Source organism: Lepus europaeus, chromosome X (genome assembly GCF_033115175.1).
Source record: "Lepus europaeus isolate LE1 chromosome X, mLepTim1.pri, whole genome shotgun sequence".
NCBI classification, from domain to species: Eukaryota; Metazoa; Chordata; class Mammalia; order Lagomorpha; family Leporidae; genus Lepus; species Lepus europaeus.
The window spans coordinates 131,922,965-131,946,862 of record NC_084850.1 but is presented as its reverse complement, the minus strand read 5'-3'; the positions used below and the strand labels follow the sequence as shown (position 1 = coordinate 131,946,862).

The 23,898-nt window shown below is 43.4% G+C and overlaps 1 protein-coding gene and 1 non-coding gene across 3 annotated transcripts in view; one reads left to right on the top strand and one right to left on the bottom strand.

Annotated features, from left to right (window-relative positions):
• Positions 1 to 23,898, top strand: part of TXLNG (taxilin gamma) — a 60,615-nt gene that overhangs the window by 926 nt on the left and 35,791 nt on the right. The gene's annotated exons all lie outside the window — the stretch shown is intronic.
• Positions 13,272 to 13,378, bottom strand: LOC133753861 (U6 spliceosomal RNA). Its single transcript, XR_009865102.1, has one exon. It is a non-coding gene; the product is annotated as a U6 spliceosomal RNA (small nuclear RNA).

The following is a 23,898-nucleotide window of genomic DNA, read 5'->3' as shown; positions in this document are numbered from 1 at the left end:
TTTTTTTTTTTTTAAATTTGGTGAACGGAAACTTGAGCGCCTCCCTGACCCTGGCCTTTGGTCTTAATCTGGGAGACTGGCTGGACCGTTCCCCTTGCCTTACTTGACTCACGTCAAGGAGTTTTCAGTGTCTCCCTGGATACAGGAAAAATCGAGACCTTTTTCAGAATGGGAGAATTCCACTTGTTCTGGCGCTCAGTGGGTGGAGTTTGAAAAAGATTGCACAACGAATAGGGTATGAGAGCTTTCGGTGCCCAGGAACGGAGCCCTGCAGGGAATGGGGCTGAGAAGGTGGAAACACTGTTTTTCCTTGCAGGTGAACTTACTGAAACGTTCACCTCGTTGGATCGCCTGCTTGGTCGCACGGGGCTATGTAATGTTGCTTAATTACGTATTTCAGTACTCTTAAAAATCACTCCTGTATGAAATTACGAAATATTTTTTCTTAATGTGATTCATGAACTTCAAAAGGGAGAACAAAGGTCTGGTTTTCATCTGAGCAAAATGTCAAAAATTAGCTTTTGGGGGCCTGTTTCTAAGGTCAGGTATTTTGATGTCTGTGCACGAGTGTGTTGCGACTTCTCAATTACGTCTCTTTTCTTTCTCTCCCTCTCTTTGTATTCTAAAAGAAAGATCCAGTGCTTGCAGGACTGAAAAAGAAGCCGTGGACCGAATGTACTGTAGGGATTCAACTCTGACACTTTCGACACTTATTCCCTTGGGGGAGGGAGCCAGTCTCTGTCTGATTTGGTAGATTCCCCAGGGGAGAACTCTGATAAAAAGCCACTGCAATTGAGGACATAAGTTCCCTTTTATGCCACTGGCATAAGGACAAAATATCGGTGAATTAGGAATTGAGGTTTAATCAACTAGTATTTTAAATGACCAAGATAAGAGGAGGTTCAGAGCTCTGGTTAACAGCTGAAAATGAATAGTCATAAGTATCTCTCCGGTCTTAACTTTGCTTGCCTTACGCCTTCTTTCTTTGCTCATGCATTTCTGCGCATCTTTGTCCTTTTGACATAGAATTAAAAATACATCGTTAAATACTGGTTTTTGAATTTTCATTAAGAAATTGGTTGAATACATTGTATCTGCAAGAATCATTTTTTAGTTACTTCTTTATGACCCTTATTTTTTTTTTTAATTTTAATTTCCTCTCGGTCACTAGCTGGAACAAATTGTGTTTTGAAAATATTGAAGGAATTAATGGTAAAGTGACTGTTTTGTCATTATTTGGTTACATTATGGGACTTGAAGTGAGGAACAGTTGGTAATGGGATTTATTGGCTCCTGGTAGGTTTTTTTTGTTTTTTTTGACAGAGTGGACAGTGAGAGAGAGAGACAGAAAGGTCTTCCTTTCCGTTGGTTCACCTTCCAGTGGCCGCCGCGGCCGATGCGCTGCAGCCAGCGCACCGCGCTGATCCGAAGCCAGGAGCCAGGTGCTTCTCCTGGTCTCATTCGGGTGCAGGGCCCAAACACTTGGGCCATCCTCCACTGCACTCCCGGGCCATAGGATTAGCCTAGTGAGCCTAGTGGCTCCTGTTGGTTTTAAGCAGCCTAGTCACTCAGTTAATTGTGACATTGTTTCCCAACTATATCCATTTGAATGGTCTCTTTTTTTTAACTTTTATTTAATGAATATAAATTTCAAAGTACAGCTTATGGATTACAATGGCTTTCCCCCCCATAACTTCCCTCCCACCTGCAACCCTGCACTCTCCCGCTCCCTTGAATGGTCTCTTGAGGTAGCTTTTTTCTTCTGAAGGTAATATTACAGTAAATCTATAAGGATCTCTTTAGGAATTGTCTAAAACTGCTGGCATGGTAGCCACTAGCAACATGTGGCTAATTAAATTTGTTAAAGTTAAAATCTAAAATTCTGGGGACTTGCATTTGGCATAGTGTTTAAGATGCTGCTTGAGACACCCACATTCCATGTCAGAGCATCTTGAGTTTGAGTCCTGGCTCTATTCCCCCTTCTGGCTTCCTGTGTACACCCTGGGAGGCAGCAGTTGATGGCTCAAGTACTTAGATCCCTGCCACTCATGTGGGAAAACCAGAGAGAATTCCTTGCTCCTGGTTTCTGCCTGGTCCAGTTCTAGCTGTTGTGGGCATCTGGGGGAGTGAACCAGTGAATAGATCTCTGACTCTCCTTCTGCCATTCAAATAAAAACAAATTTTAAAAAATTAAAAAAAAATTCTGTTCCTGAGGCGTGCTAGTCAAATTTCAGAATTTCAGTTGTTCCAATAGGCAGTGTGTCTAGGGCTACTGTCTTAGAGCAGATCTTAGAATATTGCCAATACTGGGGCTGGCGCCACAGCTCAACAGGCTAATCCTCCGCCTGTGGCGCCGGCACACCGGGTTCTAGTCCCGGTCGGGGCGCTGGATTCTGTCCCGGTTGCCCCCCTTCTAGGCCAGCTCTCTGCTGTGGCCCGGGAGGGCAGTGGAGGATGGCCCAAGTGCTTGGGCCCTGCACCCGCATGGGAGACCAGGAGGAAGCACTTGGCTCCTGGCTTCGGATCAGTGTGGTGCGCCGGCCGCGGTGGCCATTGGAGGGTGAACCAACGGCAAAAGGAAGACCTTTTTCTCTGTCTCTCTCTCTCACTGTCCACTCTGCCTCTCAAAAAAATAAAGAATATTGCCAATACTGCATAAAGTTCTCTTGGACAACATGGGGAGAGAGATCTTCCATTGATGGTTCACTCCCCAAATGGTCCCGGGCACTTTTAAGAACATCAAGCTTGGGCCTGGTGCTGTGGCTTAGTGGGTAAAGCTGCTGCCTGCAGTGCCGGCATCTCACATGAGTGCTGGTTTGCATCTTGGCTGCTCCACTTCTGATCCAGCTCTCTGCTATGGCCTGGGAAAGCAGTAGAAGATGGCCCAAGTCCTTGGGCCCCTGCACCCACGTGGGAGACCTGGAAGAAGCTCCTGGCTCCTGGCTTTGGATTGGCGCAGCTCTGGCTGTTGTGGCCATTTGGGAAATGAACCAGTGGATGGAAGACCTGCCTGCCTACCTACCTACCTACCTACCTATCTACCTCCCTCTGTCTGTCTCTCTCTGCTTCAGTCTCTAACTCTGCCTTTCAAATTTACTAATCTTTTTTTTTTTTAAGAACATCAAGCTCTTGGGCTGGCATCCCATAATCGGAGTGCCAGTTCAAGTCCCAGCTGCTCTACTTCTGATCCAGTCTCCTGCTAATCAGCACTTAGGGATGCAGCAGGTGATGACTCAAGTACTTGGATCACTGCCACCCATAAGGGAGGCTTGGGCTGTTGTGGGCATTTGGAGAGTGAACCAGTGGATGGGAAATCTCTGGCTTTCTCTTTCTTTGAAATAATTAAAATAAGTAAATAATAACTAGGAAGAATTTAGGAATATATAATGACATATTTCTACCTTTATCATGCGTAATAGTTTCGTTGCGCTGAAAATCTATGCACCTGTTCATCCCTCTGTTTCTTCTCATGCTGAAGGCAATCACTGATCTTTTTACTGTTTCCATAGTTTTGACTTTTCCAGAATGTCTGAAGTTGATTTTTTATCAGACTTTTGCTTATAAATATTAATCATTTAATTACTATTAAGCTTATTTTTAGGACCTTGAACTATTTGAAAGGATAAAAATATATTCTACTTTGGCTCAAGTTTAAAAAAAAAAAACCTCACATTTACTTAGTGCTCTGTAGTTTTTATGGCATATTTGCAATTTAACTCTTTTAGCATCAGTCAGATGCTGTGGAAAGCCATCAGTTGCCCTCTTCACCCATGACAGACTTCTAAGCAAGGTCAAATAATTTGCCCAAGGGGTGAAGCTGAGTCTGGAACCCAATACCCTTTCATCTGCAATACAGTAATAAGTGGTGTAGTAGTGGGTAAATAGTATGGATTTTAGAGTCAAGACTCTTTGGCTCTCTGCCACCTAATAGCTGTGTAACATTCAGCAAGTTTCTCAATCTTGTAAGCCTCAGTTGCATCATCTGTAAAGTGGGGATGATGCTCATATTTACAACACAGGATTATTGTGAAGAGTAAGAGTTGATTTGGCACACTGCAGGGCTTTGGAGGAGGGAATATATGAAAGAAGCTTGTTTCTCTTGCATTAAGAATGCTATTAATTTTGTAAACTCATTTTCTAACCTTTGTGTTCTCCCCTCTTCTTAGAATTTCTCTGTAATAGACATACTGAGGAGAAAATAGGTCAGAGTTGGGCAAGAGTATAGGATCGAAAGAAACCATTTCATTAATCTGTTTTTCTCCGCATTTGTCAATTTGATGAACTACCTTCTGGCAGAGATGAAATAATAAGAAACAATGATCTTTTACTTAAAACAATGTTTTCTAATTATATTGCCAAACGTTGGGAAACTTCATTTTTTGTAGGAATCAAACAGGAAAAATAGTAATGAAAACAGACCAGATACCACACATTCCTTTATTTTTTAATTTTTTTTTAAGATTTATTTACTTATTTGAAAGAGTTAGAGACAGATGGAGTGACAGGGATCTTCATTCACTGGTACACTCCCCAGATGGTCATGATGGCCAGTGCTGAGCCAGGCTGACACCAGGAGCCTCTTTGATGTCTCCCAGCTGCGTAGCAGAGGCCCAAACACTTGGGCCATCTTACACTGCTTTCCCAGATGTGTTATCGGGAAGCTGGATGGGAACTGGCATCGCAGGCAGCAGCTTTACCTGCTGTGCCATAACGCTGGCCCTATACACATTCCTTTAATAATGCCACATTTTCATATCATAATATGCCACGTTTATCTGTTATTGGAAAGTTTTTTGTTATTTTGGAGATTTATTTATTTGAAAGGCAGAACAATAGAGAGGAAGAGACAGGTTTTCCATTTCTGGTTCATTCCTCAAGAGGCCACAACAGCCAGGCTAAAGCTAAGAGTCAGGAACTCCACTCTGTTTTTCCATATGAATTACCAGGGCACAAGCCCTTGGACTGTCATCAGCTGCCTTTCCTGGTGCATCATCCAGAAACTGTATCAGAAGTGGAGCAGCCAGGACTCAAACTGGGATGCCTGTGTCTCAAGCAGTGGCTTAACCTATTGCGCTGCAGTGCCAGTTGTATATGTTTATATTGGTCTTGACTGGAGAAGTGTCTGTTTTTAATTTGAAAAGCAGAGTGACAGATCTTCTGTCTACTGGTTCAGTCCCCAAATACCTGCAACAGCTGAGATTGGGCTGGGCAGGAGCCAGGAACTCAATCTAGGGCTTCCACATGGGTGGCAGGGATCTAAGTACTTGAGCCATCACCTGCTGCTTCCCAAGTTATGCATTAGCAGGAATCTAGGTTGGAAGCAGAGCTGGGTACTTGCAAAAAAAGCCACTCCAATTCGTGATGTGAGCATCTTAACTGCTGTGGCAACTGCTCACACCTTGACAAGAGTTTTATTTGGGAAAGTATATGTCCTACCTATATGACATAAAACTGTGTGATTTGCTTTTGTGGGATTCTTCACAGGATTCGCTATATAATAGGTTGTTCTGATTTATGCTTTTCAGAGTTAGGTTTCAAAGGAAAGAAATTTGAGGACTCAAATTTCATTTGTTTCGTGCACTTTATTAGGCACTTGTAAAGTATGCGTGCATTCTAATATCTCCTTAACTGCAAAGTTGATGATATTCCAAGGTATAAGAATAAAGATAAGATATCTGGGATTCAGTTAAAAACAAACTTGCTGGCCGGCGCTACGGCTCACTAGGCTAATCCTCCGCCTACAGCGCCGGCACCCCGGGTTCTAGTCCCAGTTGGGGCGCCAGTTCTGTCCCGGTTGCTCCTCTTCCAGTCCAGCTCTCTACTGTGGCCCAGGAGTGCAGTGGAGGATGGCCCAGGTCCTTGGGCCCTGTACCGGCATGGGAGACCAGGAGGAAGTACTTGGCTCCTGGCTTCGGATCGGCGCAGCGCCGGCTGCAATGCACCAGCCATAGCGGCCATTTGGGGGGGTGAACCAACGGAAAAAGGAAGACCTTTCTCTTGTCTCTCTCTCACTGTCTAACTCTGCCTGTCAGGAAAAAAAAAAAAAAAAACACCTTGCTTAAATAACAGCTCATAGTTGGTGAAGTGTGCCTAGAGTTGGTATATAATTGTGTATTTTTTTTATAACTGTGTAATTGATTGTACAATCATTGTCCCCTACTCCATGGGCAGCTTCGGCTTGCTTAGTAATTTTAACCTAATTTCCCCCCAAATTGCCTTTGCCTCTTCACAACCCTACCCTTAACACCTTTTTGTTAGGTTCCAGTGTGTTAAATAACTTTTAATTAACAAATATGTCAGGTTTTTTGAGGATTTATTTATTTATTTGAAAGAGTTACACAGAGAGAGGAGAGGCAGAGAGAGAGAGAGGTCCTCCATCGGATGGTTCACTCCCCAGGTGGCCGCAACAGCCAGAGCTGTGCCTATCTGAAGCCAGGAGCCAGGAGCTTCCTCCGGGTCTCCCACGTGAGTGCAGGGGCCCATTATCCCTACTTTCCACTGCTGCTCTACCAGGAGTAATATTTACTTGCTAACCCACCACTTTTTCATTTTCCTTTTACTCCTACTCTTAGAAAGGTCAGGGTGGAGTGGTTTGGTAAGAAAGATATTTTTTGAGAAGTTTTTGAGAAGCACATTTCTTAAATGATCTTTTGGGTTGAAGTTTGGGCCATATTAAAAGTGAAAATGTATACATTTATAAAATATCTTTATTCAAATGCTATTGTAACAGTTCTGTGTCAGCAACGAGCATATTTCAGTGGCTTTGGGCATTAAAATCTTTGGTTTCCTGCTCCTTTTGCTGCCCAAACAGGTATTTGGGCTAATATAGGTGACTCTTAGATTGCAGACGATTACTGGAGTACAGTTTTAGAGCTAGAAGTGATTTCACAAATCATGGTATCCAGGACTCTTCATTTTTGTAAAATGAACAGCCATAGAAGTGAAGTGTGAAATGTAATGCAGTCGTCATCTTGTAGTTTATATTCATTATATTTAATCTTACAACTCAAGAAGGTAGGTACCATATGTTCCCGGTTTATCGATAACTGAGAAGCTCACCTCCCTGTGGCTGCACAAGAGGTAGTAAGTGATATAGCCAGAGTTTGGGCTCTTTGGGCTCCAAAAATAGATTTTTTTAAAAAGATATTACCCTATAGTTTTTAATGGCATGTTTGCACACGCGTAACCATTCCATGCATCTTGTGTTCCTACCACATTTCTTAAAAGATAATGAAGGTCAAAAATCTTGACTTTAAAGCAAAAAGCGAAAGAAAAAACCAAAAATGTTAACTGAGCAAAACTTAGTGGCAGATAAAATGAATAATAGTTTTTATAAAATTAAACCAAATTATGAAGAGTGGAGTTGGGTAATTAGAGAATATTGAAATGTATTGTGATCCAGGGACCAGGCAAGTTTGAGCCATACAAATTTCACTCAGGTCCTACATTGACCTTAAGATATATGATATAGGAGGTATGTTGTGCTGTAACTCCCTGCAAAGGTACCTCCCAGTGTAATTTTCTTTAATTGAGAGGTAGAGTGTAGAGAGACCTTTTTTTAACTTCTCTTGAATAAAGTCCACACAGCCTGGTGTTAACAGAGCTGGAGTAGTCTGGGTAAGTAGGACAAGTAAAAGACTGCTTAATGTTTCAAAGGTGCATCAGGATTGGTTCACATGGAGCTGGGAAAGGGTGACTTCATAAAATTGGGACAAGGATGTTCCACTTAGGTAACCCATAAATGTAGAGGACCATTTTACATACAGGAGTCTGTGGCTTGAAGATGCTGGTTTTGTGACCCAGCCCCTGCTCTGCAAAATAGGTCAGCAACGAGCATATTTCAGTGGCTTTGGGCATTACAATCTTTGGTTTCCTGCTCCTTTTGCTGCCCAAACAGGTATTTGGGCTAATATAGGTGACTCTTAGATTGCAGACGATTACTGGAGTACAGTTTTAGAGCTAGAAGTGATTTCACAAATCATGGTATCCAGGACTCTTCATTTTTGTAAAATGAACAGCCATAGAAGTGAAGTGTGAAATGTAATGCAGTCGTCATCTTGTTAAAAGAAAGGTGATACAGAGTCTCATAGAGTTGTTACCAGTAAATGCACAGTCTGAGCGCCTGCTGCTACCACAGAGACTCAGGCTCAAGATACTGTCCTCCTGAGACCTTTTCTCAGACCCTTTCTCACTCTCGGCTTTTTCACTAGTAGGGGAAATTAGTTTCCCTCATACCGTAGTTTACTATTAGTCTGCACCTCTTTTTTTTTTTTTTTTAACCATAGCTTTTTTTTTTTAATTTTTTAAAAATTTTTAAAAAAATTTTTGACAGGCAGAGTGGACAGTGAGAGAGAGAGAGAGAAAGGTCTTCCTTTTTGCCGTTGGTTCACCCTCCAATGGCTGCTGCGGCCGGCACACTGCAGCTGGCGCACCGCACTGATCTGAAGGCAGGAGCCAGGTGCTTCTCCTGGTCTCCCATGGGGTGCAGGGCCCAAGCACTTTGGGCCATCCTGCACTGCACTCCCGGGCCACAGCAGAGAGCTGGCCTGGAAGGGGGGCAACCGGGACAGAATCCGGCGCCCCAACCGGGACTAGAACCCGGTGTGCCGGCGCCGCTAGGCGGAGGATTAGCCTGTTGAGCCACGGCGCCGGCCTAGTCTGCACCTCTTTTTAAGTTCCTGTTTACCTAGTAATGCCTCTCTCTGCTCTTGGTCCTCTTACATATGGTGATAATCCCTTTGGATTCTTTCACTGCTAACCAGTAGTAGTTGGGACAACTCCTAGAATTCATCTTGCCTCCAGTTGATGTTTCTCTTCAAAACTCCATCATTGCTCTGGCTTCACTCATTTGTTTGTTTATTTTTTAGATTAACAACTTTATTGAGAAATATTTCACATACCATACAATTAACCCACTTTAAATTATACAATTCGGTGGTTTTTAAAATATTCAGTTGTACTTGTTTCTTTCTTTTAAAGATTTACTTACTTTCTTGGAAGGCAGAGTTACAGAGAGGCAGAGGCAGAGAGAGAGAGAGAGGTCTTCAATCCACTGGTTCACTCCCCAGATGGCCAGAATGACCAGAGCTGGGCTGATCGGAAGCTAGGAGCCAGGAGCTTCTTCCAGTTCTCCCATGACCATCCTTGGAGCAGCCGGGACTCGAACCAGCGTCCATGTAGGATGACGGCCCTGCAAGTAGCGGCTTTACCCACTCCGCTACAGCGCCGGCCCCAACACACTTGTTTCCTTTTAACATAACCTTTGGACTGTTACAGAGAAAGATAAGAATTCGGTCACTGTTTTCCAGGACTGTGGACATAGTACAGTGCTTAAAATTACCTTGTCATCAAGGTAGTTGGTCCATCACACCTATGTATAAGATAGTTCTGAGGATTAAATAAGGAAGTAGATAAAATACAGAGACGTCTGAATGAGTCAGAGCAAGGAAAGCCAAGGGAAAATGTTCATACCAGTTGTCTCTCACCACCCATTTGGGTTATACTGGTTGGTGCACTTGCCCTTTTAACAAAAAGGGGGAGAGAGATGCCTGCTTGTCAGGTGTAGTTTTTTATTTTTTTATTTTTCAATTTTGTTTGGTGTAGTTGAGCTAGAGGAAGTGATACTCTTCTTCCTCTCCCACCTGGGCACGGGGCATATGCTCTAGAGAGGGATCTGCCTGGTTATTGGTGCAAAGATACGGCCCCCTCTCTGATCATGATTTAAATGAGCTGGCCTTCTAGTCTCTCTCCATCATTGTTTCTACTGCAACCAGGACAGCAATTCTCAAACTTTTTGATTTGGGACTCATTTTACATAGTTAAAAATTTCTGAGAATCTCAAGTAGCTTTTGTTCATGTGGGTTATACCTAATATTTAACATTAAAAATTAGAATTATAAAATTAAAAAAATTAACTGATTGTACTAGTTTTCCATTGCTATGTAACAAATTACCCTGGAACTTAGTGACTTTGAAACATTTATGATTTCACAGGTAATATAGATTAGGAATCTGAGTATGGTTTAGCTGGATCCTCCACTTCAGGGTCTTTCGTGGACCACAGTCATCTGAAGGCTTGACTGAGAAGGACCTACTTCCTAACTCACTTGGTGGTTGTTGGAAGGATTTAGTTCATCATGGGTGTTTGGACTGAGGCCCCAGTTCCTCATTAATTATTGGCCTGAGACCTTCTTTGGTTCCTTGCCACAAGGGCCTTTCCAAATACATCTCACAACATGCAGCTGGCTTCATCAGAGCCAGTAAAAGAGTGCCAATGTGAGACAGAAGGAAGTCACAGTGATATCCCCCACTTTCTGAATTCTCCATTAGAAGATGGTCACTAGGTTCAGCCCACATTCAAGGGGAGGGGATAATACAAGGTTTTGAATATCTGGAGGATCATTGATATTTTGGGGGCCTATGTCACAAGCTGCCTACCATTAACAATCCCCATGAAGAACCAGAAAGAAGGAACAGGAAATTGAGACTTGATGTGTTTGAGATCCAGAAAGATTAATATTCGGTCTGGAAGAAACACTTTGGAGAGTGAATCTGAGCAGAATGACTTGAGATGCCAAGAGACATGCAGAAAATCCAAAGAAAGATAAGGATATTGTGTGCACCAAGAAGATAAGAACCAGAAGGCACTGGGATGGCAAACATATTAAACAATGAAATTGAAGCAGGAAAAATATGATAGTTGAGTGATAAAATTGGCCAGCGCCGCGGCTCAGTAGGCTAATCCTCCACCTTGCGGCACCGGCACACCGGGTTCTAGTCCCGGTCGGGGCACCGATCCTGTCCTGGTTGCCCCTCTTCCAGGCCAGCTCTCTGCTGTGGCCAGGGAGTGCAGTGGAGGATAGTTGAGTGATAAAATTAAAAATAACTGGTTTCCAGAATAAAAGTTTGTTAGAAAAGTGTTTTTTTTTTTTAAAACATGTTTGTCCATCTCTTTAATGAATGCCTTACTAGAAGGCTGGTAAATCTTTTTTTTTTTTTGGACAGGCAGAGTGGACAGTAGAGGGAGACAGAGAGAAAGGTCTTCCTTTTTGCCATTGGTTCACCCTCCAATGGCCGCCGCGGTAGGCACGCTGTAGCCGGCGCACCGCGCTGTTCCGATGGCAGGAGCCAGGTGCTTCTCCTGGTCTCCCATGGGGTGCAGGGCCCAAGAACTTGGGCCATCCTCCACTGCATTCCCTGGCCACAGCAGAGAGCTGGCCTGGAAGGGGGGCAACCGGGACAGAATCCGGCGCCCCGACCGGGACTAGAACCCGGTGTGCCGGTGCCGCAAGGCGGAGGATTAGCCTACTGAGCCATGGCGCCGACCAAGACTGGTAAATCTTTTTGACTGCTTCTGCAATCAGTCTCCTGTAATTTACCAGTTTAGTTCAAGTATATGAAGACAGTATGGCTCACACCTGTATGTATTTTGAATAGGGAGCGGTCTTTTTAAATAATTGTGGAAATTCTTTGATTCTATTGATCTGTCTTGCATCTTTTAAAGAATCTTTTTTCTTATGCTACATTTTGTAATATCATCTATTAGTCATTTGGAAAATACTAGTTTACTGAATTGTGTTGGTCTTTTAAGTGTTGACAGATTTCATTATAAAAATCATATAGGGACCGGCGCCATGGTTCACTTGATTAATCCCCCGCCTGCAGTGCCAGCATCCCATATGGGCGCCAGTTCTAGTCCTGGCTGCTCCTCTTCCAGTCCAGCTCTCTGCTATGGCCCAGGAAGGCAGTAGAGGATGGCCCCAGTGCTTGGGCCCCTACACCCACCTGGGAGACCAGGAAGAAGCACCTGGCTCCTGGCTTCCGATCGGCGCAGCGCCAGCCGTAGTGGCCATTTGGGGGGTGAACCAACAGAAGGAAGATCTTTCTCTTTAAAAAAAAATTATATAAACACAGTTAATAAATCACCACTGATCACATCAGAGAGGTCTTTTTAAGAGTTGAGAAGCTGTCAAACTGATGGTAGCAAATAGTTTTCTCTCTTTTTTTTTTGACAGGCAGAGTGGATAGTGAGAGAGAGAGACAGAGAGAAAGGTCTTCCTTTTGCCGTGGGTTCACCCTCCAATGGCCGCTGCGGCCGGCGCATCTCGCTGATCCGAAGCCAGGTGCTTCTCCTGGTCTCCCATGCGGGTGCAGGGCCCAAGCACTTGGGCCATCCTCCACTGCCTTCCCGGGCCACAGCAGAGAGCTGGCCTGGAAGAGGGGCAACCGGGACAGGATCCAGCGCCCCAACCGGGACTAGAACCCAGTGTGCCGGCGCCGCAAGGTGGAGGATTAGCCTGTTAAGCCACAGCGCCGGCTAGCAGATAGTTTTCAGAAAGTCTATTTTTTGCTTGAAAGCTCGAATTGTATCATTGACAGTGAATTATTTTGGCTGTTTGCCTTGAAGTGACAGACTCTCTTCTTATATTTTGGAGAAAATGTTTGCAAAATAGCCAAGTCTGAGAAAACAATCATAGTTTATCTTTAAAACAAACAGGCCGGGCTGTGGCTCAATAGGCTAATCTTCCGCCTTGTGGCACCGGCACACCAGGTTCTAGTCCCGGTTGGGGCGCCGGATTCTGTCCCGGTTGCCCCTCTTCCAGGCCAGCTCTCTGCTGTGGCCAGGGAGTGCAGTGGAGGATGGCCCAAGTCCTTGGGCCCTGCACCCCATGGGAGACCAGGAGAAGCACCTGGCTCCTGGCTTCGGATCAGCGCGGTACGCCGGCCGCGGCTGCCACTGGAGGGTGAACCAACGGCAAAGAGGAAGACCTTTCTCTCTGTCTCTCTCTCACTGTCCACTCTGCCTGTCAAAAAAAAAAAAAAGAAGAAGAAGAATGTACCATCCTGGGGCCGGCGCTGTGGCATAGTGGATAAAGCTGCTGCTTGTAGGGCCAGCATCCCATGTTGGTGCCGGTTCGAGTCCCATCTGCTCCACTTCCGATCCAGCTCTCTGCTATGACCTGGGAAAGCAATAGAAGATGGCCCAGGTACTGGGGCCCCTGCACCCACGTGGGAGACCAGGAAGAAGCTCCTGGGTTCGGATCGGTGCAGCTCTGGCTGTTGTGGCCAACTGGAGTGAACCAGCAGGTGGAAGACCTCTCTCTCTTTCCCTCGCCTTCTCTCTCTGTAACTCTAACTTTAAAGTAAATAAATAAATCTTCCAAAAAAAAAAAAAAAGATTGTGGCATCCTAATTATTGATTCAACTGTTTCATTTTGCTAATGGAACAATTCAATAATCTTAGCAACCACTGTAGAGTTACACTTTTTTTTTTTAATATGGAATGCTTCACGAATTTATGTGTCATCCTTGCTCATAGGCCATGCTAATCTTCTCTGTATCATTCCAATTTTAGTATATGTGCTGCCGAAGTGAGCACGAGTTATACTTTTTATTTGCTAAAGATTGGAAGAACATTCTAAACAGCATGTTCAACATGATTTTTTTAAAGATTGATTTATTTATTTGAAAGAGTTAAAGGAGGAGAGGCAGAGAGAGAGGTCTTCTATCCACTGGTTGACTCCCCAGATAGCTGCAACAGCTGGAGCTGTGCTGATCCAAAACCAGGAGCTTTTTCCGGGTCTCCCACGTGGGTGCAGGGGCCCAAGCACTTGGGCCACCCTCTGCTGCTTTCCCAGGCTATAGCAGAGAGCTGGATTAGAAGTGGAGCAGCCAGCCTCTTCCGATCCAGCTCTCTGCTGTGGCCTGGGAAAGCAGTGGAAGATGGCCCAAGTCCTTGGGCCCCTGCACCCACGTGGGAGACCCGGAAGAAGCTCCTGGCTTCGGATCGGTGCAGCTCCGGCCGTTGCGGCCATCTGGGGAGTGAACCATTGGATGGAAGACTTCTGTCTCTACCTCTCTCTGTAACTCTGTCTTTCAAATAATTAAATCTTAAAAAAAAAAAAAAAAGAAGTGGAGCAGCCGGGACTTGAACTGGTGACCATACAGGATACTGGTGCTGCAGGCAGCAGCTTTACCCACTAAGCCACAGTGCCAGCCCCTAGCATGATTCTTTTGATATGTATTGTGTATGTGCTTGCCTGGGGTAAAATATACCTAATGTAAAATTTGTCATTTAACCGTTTTTAGACACATAATTCAGTAGCAGTAAGTATGTTCACTTGTTGTGCAACCATCACCACCATATATCTCCAGATCTTTTTTGTTTTCCTAAGCTGGAAGTGTATGCATTTAAAGGACTACATTTCTCCCTCCTCCAAGCCCCTTGGCTACCACTGGTACTCTGCTTTATTTTTTAAATTTTATTTATCTCATTTATTTGAAAGGCAAAAAAAGAGAGATCTGTTTGCTTATTCATTCCCTAAATACCCACAACAGCTGGGGCTGGGCTGGGCTGAAGTCAGAAACCTAGAGCTTAATCTGGGTGTTGCGTGTGGGTGACAGGGACCCAACTACTTAAGTCATCACCTTTTACCTCTCAGGGTGTGCACTAGGAAGCTGGATTACAAAACTAAGATTCAAACTCAGACATCCCAATAGTGTCTTGACCATTCTGCCAAATACCTGTCCCTGGTATTCTGTCTATCTGCTGTAGGTACCTTATATAAGTGGAATGGCACAATACTTGTCCTTAGATGTCTGGCTTCTTTTATTTAGCATTATGTCTTCAAAGTTCATCTGTGTTATAGCATGTGTCAGAATTTCCTCCCTTTTTAAGGCTCAATAATAGTTTATAGTTTACATAAACCACATTTTGTTTATTTATGGATGAACACTTGGATATTCCTCATGATTAACTTTATTTTTAAAAAATGTTTATTCCTTTATTATCTCTTTTTAAAATTTTTTAATTTTCATTTTATTTGAACGGCAGAGACACACAGATCTTCTATCTGCTGGTTCACTCCTCAGATGCCTGCAACAGCTAGGGCTACAGCAGGCCAAAGCAAGGAACCTGGAATTTCTTCTAGGTCATCCACGTGGGTGGCAGGAACCCCAGTACTTGAGCCATCACCTACTGCCTCCCGGGGTGTGCTTTAGCAGGAATGTTGGGTTCGAAGTGGTGGAGCTCTGACTCAAATCCAGGTACTTGGGATACGGGTGTCCTAAGTGGCATTGTGTCACTTACCCGTGCCATGATTAACTTTAAATGTGGTTCTTTAGGGCATCCCCTATAGAAGCATCTGCCTGCATACCAGATTCAATAAAGGGAGCTGTTTTCCCTATGCTGCTCCCTAGTTTCTTCTATGCAATGGGGTATTCTCACTATCTTAGAATTCTAAGTGTAAACTAAATAACATATTTGAAATGAGTTCCTGGCACACAGTAATTAGTCATGTTATATTTTTTCCTTCTTCCTTTTACTCAAAACTTAAGTCTTGTATATACTATGATAGCTCTCTTTTGTGTATTCCATGTGTCTCAAACAGTAAGCTTAGATACTGTACTTGGAAATAGTTAATTATCCATCATTGAATCCTTTTTTTAAAAACTAGTAATTTTGCAGATGTCCTATCCATATTCATAAATTGAGGCCAGTTTTTTTTTTTTTAATTTTAAAGATTATTTATTTGGAACCAGAGTGACAGGGAGAAACAGGGGGCAGGAGACAGGCGGCGGGGGATAGATCTTCCTTCTGCTAGTTCACTTCCCAAATGGCTGTAATGGATAGGCCAAAGCCAGGAGCCAGGAACTTCTTCCAGGTCTCCCATGTGAGTGCAAAGGCCCAAGCAATTGGGCGGACTGCTGCTGCTTTCTCAGGTTTATTAGCAGGGAGCTGGATCAGAGGTGGAGCAGCCGGAACTTGGAACTGGCGCCCATATGGGATGCAGGCATCTCAGCTGGTGGCTTAACCCATTCATTATACCAGGACACCAGCCCCTGGCTTTTTTAAAAAAATTGACACATAATAATTGTATGTATTTATGGGATACAGTGTGGTGATTTGATACATGCATAATGATCAAATCAGAGTAATTGACATATCCATTACCAAGGACTTTTATCATTTCTTTGTGGTGAGAGCATTGAAAAACCTGAGGCCAAGTTTAAATGGAATATTTCTGTTTTCAGAATTGATTTTAGCGGAGAAATAAATGAAGACTCCTTATAAAATGTCAAGCTTAGTAGTAGAGCCTACTTCAATTGTAATCTGGTAGAAGGACATGGGTGTGAAGATTTGGGGGAACAGACCAAAAAGACTTGTTGCCTGATACTGCCTTTGGAAAGGAGAAAACTCTTGAAGAATGCTTATTTGTTAGTGTATTTCCTATCAAACGGTTCTTTAACAAACTCAGACCTTTCCTTTCCACTATGCTTATAGTCAGGAACTTTCCTCCTCTACTCAGTGGTCAACTAATTTATTTAAAGGCATTCTACCTTTCTCCTAAAGATGTTTTCTTTACAGTCACGATTGATTAATTCTTCACCTACTGGGATTAGAGGGAAGGGGGTTGGTTATTTTCTCTGCTTATCAACTAATCTATAATTGGCATAGAACTCTGTCTCTCAAAGCCCATGCTATGCACTTGTTTTATATCCTTACTGCTAGCATTGCCTGTGGGACTTGTAGCTGATAAAAAGTTCAGTTTCAAATCTTGGCCCACATAACAGTTGACTGTTCTTGAGCAAGTTAGGGATTTCTATTATTAGGGATTCTGACACTCCTTGTGGTGAATTGGCTTGGTTGTATTTGCCATTGGCACAGAGCAAGGCCAAGGGAAAAGATGATGGGGAATGAGGTATAACGTCTGGCATCTTCAGATGCCGAGCTTGAACTAATATTGGAATAATGAAAAAGTAGGAGACTGATATCCAAGCCAAATCTCAACTTAAAAAGCCTTTGTGAAAAAATAAAAGTGGAGCTGGTGCTTTGGTGTAGCGGGTTGAGCTGCCGCCTGCAGTATTGGCATCTGTATGGGTGTTGGTTCAAGTCCCGGCTGTTTCACTTCTGATCCAGCTTTCTGCTGATGGCCTTGGAAAGTAGTGGAGGATGGCTCAAGTCCTTGGGCCCTGCAACCATGTGGGAGACCCACAAGAAGCTCCTGGCTTCAGATCAGCTCCGCTCCATCCGTTGCAGCCATTTGGGAATGAAGCAGTGGATGGAAGACCTCTCTCTCTCTCTCTCTCTCTCTCTCTCTCTCTGCAACTCGTGGTGAACAATTCTGGGATGTCCTTGTAGGAAAATTTTATCTATATGCTGGCTTATATATGAATTTTTTGATGTCATCTTTTACTAGACATTGGCCTTTTTTCCTTTTATATCTTGGATATCTGTCCTTGTCGACATGTAATCTACCATACTCTTTTGAATAGCTGCATAGTTTTACTTCATGGATGACTGTTACATATTTAACTAATTCCCTACTGGTGGACATTTAGGTTGTTTGTAGATTTTGCATGATACTGAACAATGGTTTGGTGAATACGCTTTTGCACTTGAGTGAGAATATCCATGGAATAAACTTGCAAGTTGTGGAATTGCTGGCTGAAAGTGAATGTGGATTCAGACATCGATAGAGATTGGACAATACCTCTGTAAAACCCACTCTACCAATTTAGAGTCCTCTAGGAGTATACTGAGTAATCTGTTTGCCCACACCGAGGAGGAGGTATTTTTAGATATCTGTGAAAATCTGAAAGATAAAAGATGATGTATTACTTTTTTTAAAAAAAGGATTTATTTAATTTAAAGGCAGAATTAGCAGAGGGAGGAAGGGAGGGAGGGAGAGGTGTCTTCCATCCACTGGTTCACTTCCCAAATGGCTGCAGTGGCCGGAGCTGCGCCGATCTGAAGCTAGGAGCCCGGAGCCTCTTCGGGGTCTCCCAAGCGGGTGCAGGGCCCAAGGACTTGGGCCATCTTCTGCTTTCCCAGGATATAGCAGGGAGCTGGATCAGAAGTGGAACAGCCAGGACTTGAACCAGCACCCATGTGGGATGCCGGCACTGCAGGTGGTGGCTTTACCTGCTATGCCACAGCGCCGACCCCAGTGCCTTACTTTTGCATTTTCATTTGTATTTCTTTCATCATAAGCAAGGTTGAGAATGTTTTACTATATTGATTATTTTTAGTTCTTTAATTATGATTTGCTTGTTCATAAATCCTTGAAAATGGAGTCTCTAGACTTATTTGGGAGAGCTTCTTACAGTCTTTTGGCCAGTCTGAAGGCTATGAAAAGCATTTTATTTAGGATTTCTTCCAGTTCTTTGTTGTTTTCATTTTTCACATTCGAATCTTGGTATATCTGGAGGAGTGAGACAGGATACTGCTTTGTTCCCCTCATGGTTATGGAGATATGACAGATCATTTATTTGAACATTTTGAAATGATACCATTTTTAAAAAAAGATTTATTTATTTTCAAAGTCAGTTACAGAGAGAGATCGAGAGATCTTCCTTCCACTGGTTCACTCACTTCCCAGGTGGTCGCAACAGCCAGCAGCAGGCCGGGCTGAAGCCAAGAGTTAGGAGTTTTCTTTTGGGTCTCCCACATGGGTGGCAGGGGCCCAGGTAGTTGGGCTATCATCTACTGCTTTCCCAGGCCACTAGCAGGGAGCTGGATTGGAAATGGAGGAACTGGAAGACAAACAGTGCCCATATGGGATGCTGGCATCACAGGTGGCAGCTTCACCTACTATGCCACAATACCAACCGCAACACCATGTTTAAAAACATTTATTTATTTGAAAGAGCAACAGGGAGGGGGAGAGAAAGATGGAGGGAAGGAGATCTCTGCTCTCTCCCTCTGCCTCTTCTCTCTCCCTTCTTCCTTTCCCTCTCCCTCCTCCCTCCCCCCTTTTCCCTTCTTTCCCTCCCCCTACTCTCTTCCTCCTCCTCTCCTTCTTTGTCTCCCTCTCCCCCTCTCCCCCATCTACTGGTTCACTCCTAAATTCCCACAGCAGCCGGAGTTGGTCCATGCTGAAGCTGGGAGCCTGGAATGCCATTTGTGTTCTCTGGTGTGGGTGGTAGAGACTCAAGTACTTCCATCATCTGCTGCCTTCCAGGGTGTGCATTAGCTGCGTGCTGGATCATAAGTAGAGCAGCTGGGACTTGAACTAAGCATTCTTATGTGGGATGTGGGAGTCCCAAGTGGTGGCGTAACTCGCTGTAGCACAACGCTCGCCTCAATGACAACAATTTTTAAAATATTTATTTGAAAGTAATAGAGGGAGAGACAGAGATCTTCCATCTGCTGGTTCACTCCCCAGATGGCCGCAATGGCCAGGGCTGGGCCAGGCCACAGCCAGGAGCTTCATCCAGGACTCCAGTGTTGGTGGCAGGAGCCCAAATACTTGGGCCATCTTTTGCTTTTCCTAGGCCATAGCACGGAGCAGGATTGGAAGTGGAGCAGCTGGGACACAAACTGGACCCATATGGGACTCTGGTGTCATAGAGGGTGGCTTTACCTGACACAACTCTGGCTGCACATGATTTTAATGTATAGTAAATTCCCATGTATGGGTATATGTGATCTCTTTTGGAAGACAGTGCTATATAATTAGGAAGTCTCAGGCAAGTATTTCATGCCTGAAATATAAATAAGTTCTCACCTTTGGAAGTTCATATTTTGAAGCACTAAGAATTTATTATCTTAAAGAATATAGGCATATTGTAGAGACACGTATACCACAATCTAATTATATACTAGTGCACAGCAGTATATCATTTTCTGTTAAAATAAAAACCCTTTGATTTCATTTCTTTGTTCTAACACAGTAAAACAGAGTGCTATTTAAGGAGGCATTGAATTATGTAATTACATATTTTAAAGACTTTGATCCAAAATATTTAAAGCAGGATTTTGAGATTAATGATTGATAAAGTGTTAACTGTGAGGAAAGTTTTGATATTTAGAATGATTATTTGAACATTAAGATGGCTTTGTGTATAAACCATTTTAAATGACATATAAAGGTAATGACATTTTTCTACTTTACGTACATGAAAATGTAATTCTTATAATAGGTGTGTTTGTGAAACTTTGTATTTGGAAATGTAAAAGCCCCCAAGTACTGGAAGAGTTTAGGATCTGGTTAATATTTATTTATTTATTTATTTTTAAAGATTTATTTATTTGAAAGGGTTACACAGAGAGAGAAGGAGAGGCGGAGAGGGAGAGAAGTCTTCCGAGATGGTTAATATTTAAAATTGAAAGTAAATAAAGGGGGCCAGAGCTGTGGCACAGTGGGTTAACACCCTGGCCTGAAGTACCAGCATCCCATATGGGCGCCAGTTCGAGACCCGGCTACTCCACTTCCGATCCAGCTCTCTGCTGTGGCCTGGGAAAGCAGTAGAAGATGGCCCAAGTCCTTGGGCCCTTGCACCCCCGTGGGAGACCCTGAAGAGGCTCCTGGCTCCTGGCTTCCGATTGGTGCAGCTCCGGCCGTTGCGGCCTATTGGGGAGTGAACCATCGGATTGAAGACCTCTCTTTGTCTCTCTCTACCTCTCCTTTCTCTATGTAACTCTCACTTTCAAATAAATAAATAAATAAATAAATCTTTTTCAAAAAGAAAGTAAATAATGCCAGTAGCCAATGTCCCCCTGAGAGATACAGGGTGTCTTTGATTTCTTTTACTACTTTCCTGTCCAATTCTGCCTTCACGGGCCTGCACCAGGCAATGCAAGTGTGACTGCTTATATATTCTTGTCTTCACGTTCCTGGTTAGTAGTTTACAACTCTTAGGGTAAACATTTAGAGACAGGGTTGAAGGGATTTTTAGAGATAATTTAGTTTATCCTAAAGCACAATTAAAAACAAAAATAACAAAGAATCCCAACCTCAGTCTCTCAAATAATCACTGCAAATTATTTAAAGATATCCCTACCCCAAATGAGATGTGTGTCACCTCCCTAAATCTGAGTTGATCACTGTTAAAAATTGCACGTCTTTGCCAGTGTTTTCCTAAATACATACTGGTATATCTAGCATACTATATCTCTTTAGTTATTTCTTTTTTTTTTATAAGCAAAGTTTGAAGTTCTTGACTTTTTTTTAAGATTTTTTTTTTTTTTAAGATTTATTTGAAAGTTAGAGTTACGCAGAGAAAGAGAGGTCTTCCATCCGCTGGTTCATTCCCCAGGTGGCTGCAACTGTTGGAGCCACGCCGATCGGAAACCAGGAGCTTCTTCTAGGTCTCCCATGTGGGTACAGGAGCCCAAAAACTTGGGCCATCTTCCACTGCTTTCCCAGGCATGTTAGCAGGTACTGGATTGGAAGTGGAGTAGCTGGGACTTGAACTAGAACCTTTATGGGATGCCAGCATCACAGGTGGCAACTTTACCTGCTATGCCAGAATGCCAGCTCCTAGATATTTATTTTTTTTTTAAAAAGATTTTATTTATTTATTTGAGAGGTAGAGTTACAGATAGTGTGAGAGGGAGAGACAGAGAGAAAGGTCTTCCTTCCATTGGTTCACTCCCCAAATGGCCGCAATGATCAGAGCTGTGCTGATCCGAAGCCAGGATCTTCTTCCTTGTCTCCCATGCGGGTGCAGGGGCCCAAGGACTTGGGCCATCTTCTACTGCTTTCCCAGGCCCCAGCAGAGAGCTGGATTGGGAGAAGAGCAGCCGGGACTAGAACTGGTGCCCATATGGGATGCCGGCACTGCAGTTGGAGGATTAACCTGCACCACAGCGCCGACCCTGAATTTCTTAGATTTATTTTGTAACTGTGTCAGAGTTCTGTTTGACTTTGGACTTTGATTTCCCAAGGCTCATTTATAAGTGAGGGAAACAGTGTAATAGAACATAGGCTCTTGAATTTCGTAGATATGAATTTTGCTGATCCCTTACTTTAATGTAACCTTGAGCAAGAGTTAATTAATCCCACCAAGTCTCATTTTCCTTATCTGGGGATAATTAGGCCTACCTTTCAATAGGGGAGGTTAAATGGGGTAACTTTGAGGGTGCTTTGCATAGTGCGTACTTGTAGGTACTAAAGGTTTCCTTTACCTGTTTGCTAAGTTCTTTCTGTACTCTTCAGGAATGTGAGGCAAGCTAAGGATCTCTGCCCAGGAAAATATATAAATGTCCATCAGCTCTCTCACTTCTCCCTTTAGGGCCACCATGGCCTTTGCTGGCTCATGCCTGCTACTGCTAGAGGGCATTGAAGCTCTTGTAAGCAGACAGTAGTTGAAATAATTGGGAAGCAAATGTGGGTGTTAACTGTTGTTTTCTTAGTTTACTTATACCAGTATCAGTAAAAGAACATCTATATTAAAAGCATTTAACCCTTTTAAACAGAGTAAGCCAAAGAAATATGGTTCTTTAGCTTCAACAATATTTGAAAAAGCATAAGTGAAAGTTTTCAACTTAAAAATTGTTCATCCATCTCTAGTCACAAAGGGGAAGAAACTTATTTCTAGAGGCTTTTAATTTCCATGTAATCTCAGTTTCAAAAAACTTATGAGTAGGGTACTTCTTCCTGTTTACTTGCAAGCATTTCTATAATAGTTATTCTTTGCTCCTACAATTTATTAATGGTAAACTGTTGGCTGCCCATTTTTAAGGCATTTCTTAGTTAATTAGGGATTTGTCTTAGCTCCAAGTATTGAGACAGTGGAAGGAAGACTATGAAATGTATCTTTAGACCAGACAGAGCAGCTGGGATGGGAGATGATTGGTATTTAAACCTCTTGTAGGCACTGTTGGAACACATGGTGTACTTCTGTAGCAGTGGCATGTTTCTTTAGTGTTTGTTTTTTTAAATTGTATTTAATTTATTTGAAAGGTGAAAAGACAGAGATCTCCCATCCACTCATTCACATTTCAAATTCACACAACAGCTGGAGCTAGGAACTCCATCTGCATTTCTTATGTGGGTAGCAGGGTCCCAACTACTTGAGCCATCACCTGCTGCCTTCCAGAGTGTATTAGCAGGAAGCTGGAATAGGGAGTGAAGCTGGGATCCAAACCAAAGGACTCCAGATATGGGATGTGGGGGTCCCAAGTGACATCTTTTTTTATTTTTTAAAATTATTTTATTTATTTATTTTTTTGACAGGTAGAGTTATAGAGAGACAGAGAAAAAGGTCTTCCTTCCGTTGGTTCACTCCCCAAATGACTGCTTTGGCTGGCACTGCACCGATCCGAAGCCAGGAGCCAGGTGCTTCTCCTGGTCTCCCATGCGGATGCAGGGCCCAAGCACTTGGGCCATCCTCCACTGCCTTCCTGGACTGGAAGAGGAGCAACCGGGACTAGAACCCGGCGCCCATATGGGATGCCGGCACTGCAGGATTAACCAAGTGAGCCACGGTGCTGGTCCCCCCAAGTGACATCTTTTAACCATTATGCAAAATGCCTTCCCACTGTAGTGACTTTTAGGCTACAGGAAGTACACATAATGCTCATAAGTATAGACTTGATAAACAAGATGAAAATGTGATAGTTTTTGTTTCACAAATCTGTTCAGATATTAGAGAACTATATTCACCCAGATGTTTAAGAAAAAATCGAAAGTTCTTGTCTTAGTAACTCATGGTACCTAATGACAAGCTTGCTGTGGAAGTCTTTCTCTTTCCCTCCTATTCCCTACCCAGCCAGTTTCCCTCCACTATATTCTCTGTACCTTACCAAAGATTGTATGTGCTTCTCTGCTCATAAAGTTATACAGTCCTACCACCAGACAACCCCAAATCATGGTGTGCAGTACATACTATAGGGTATTTTTCTTTTTTCAGTCTATTCTTAGAGACCAGGAATTACATAACTGCCTCCTGTATTTTATTATGTGCTTGTTTGTGTTTCTTTGAAAGGCAGAGCAACAAAGACCATCTGCTAGTTCCCTCTCCAAGTGCCTGTGACAGTCAGCAGTGAGCCAGGGACCCAAGTACTTGGTTCATTGCCTGCTGTCTCCCAGAGTATGCGTTAGTAGGAAGTAAGAATTGGGAGCAGAACCAGGGCTTGAAGAATGTTTGGGCCAGCTGCACCACAACAGCAGC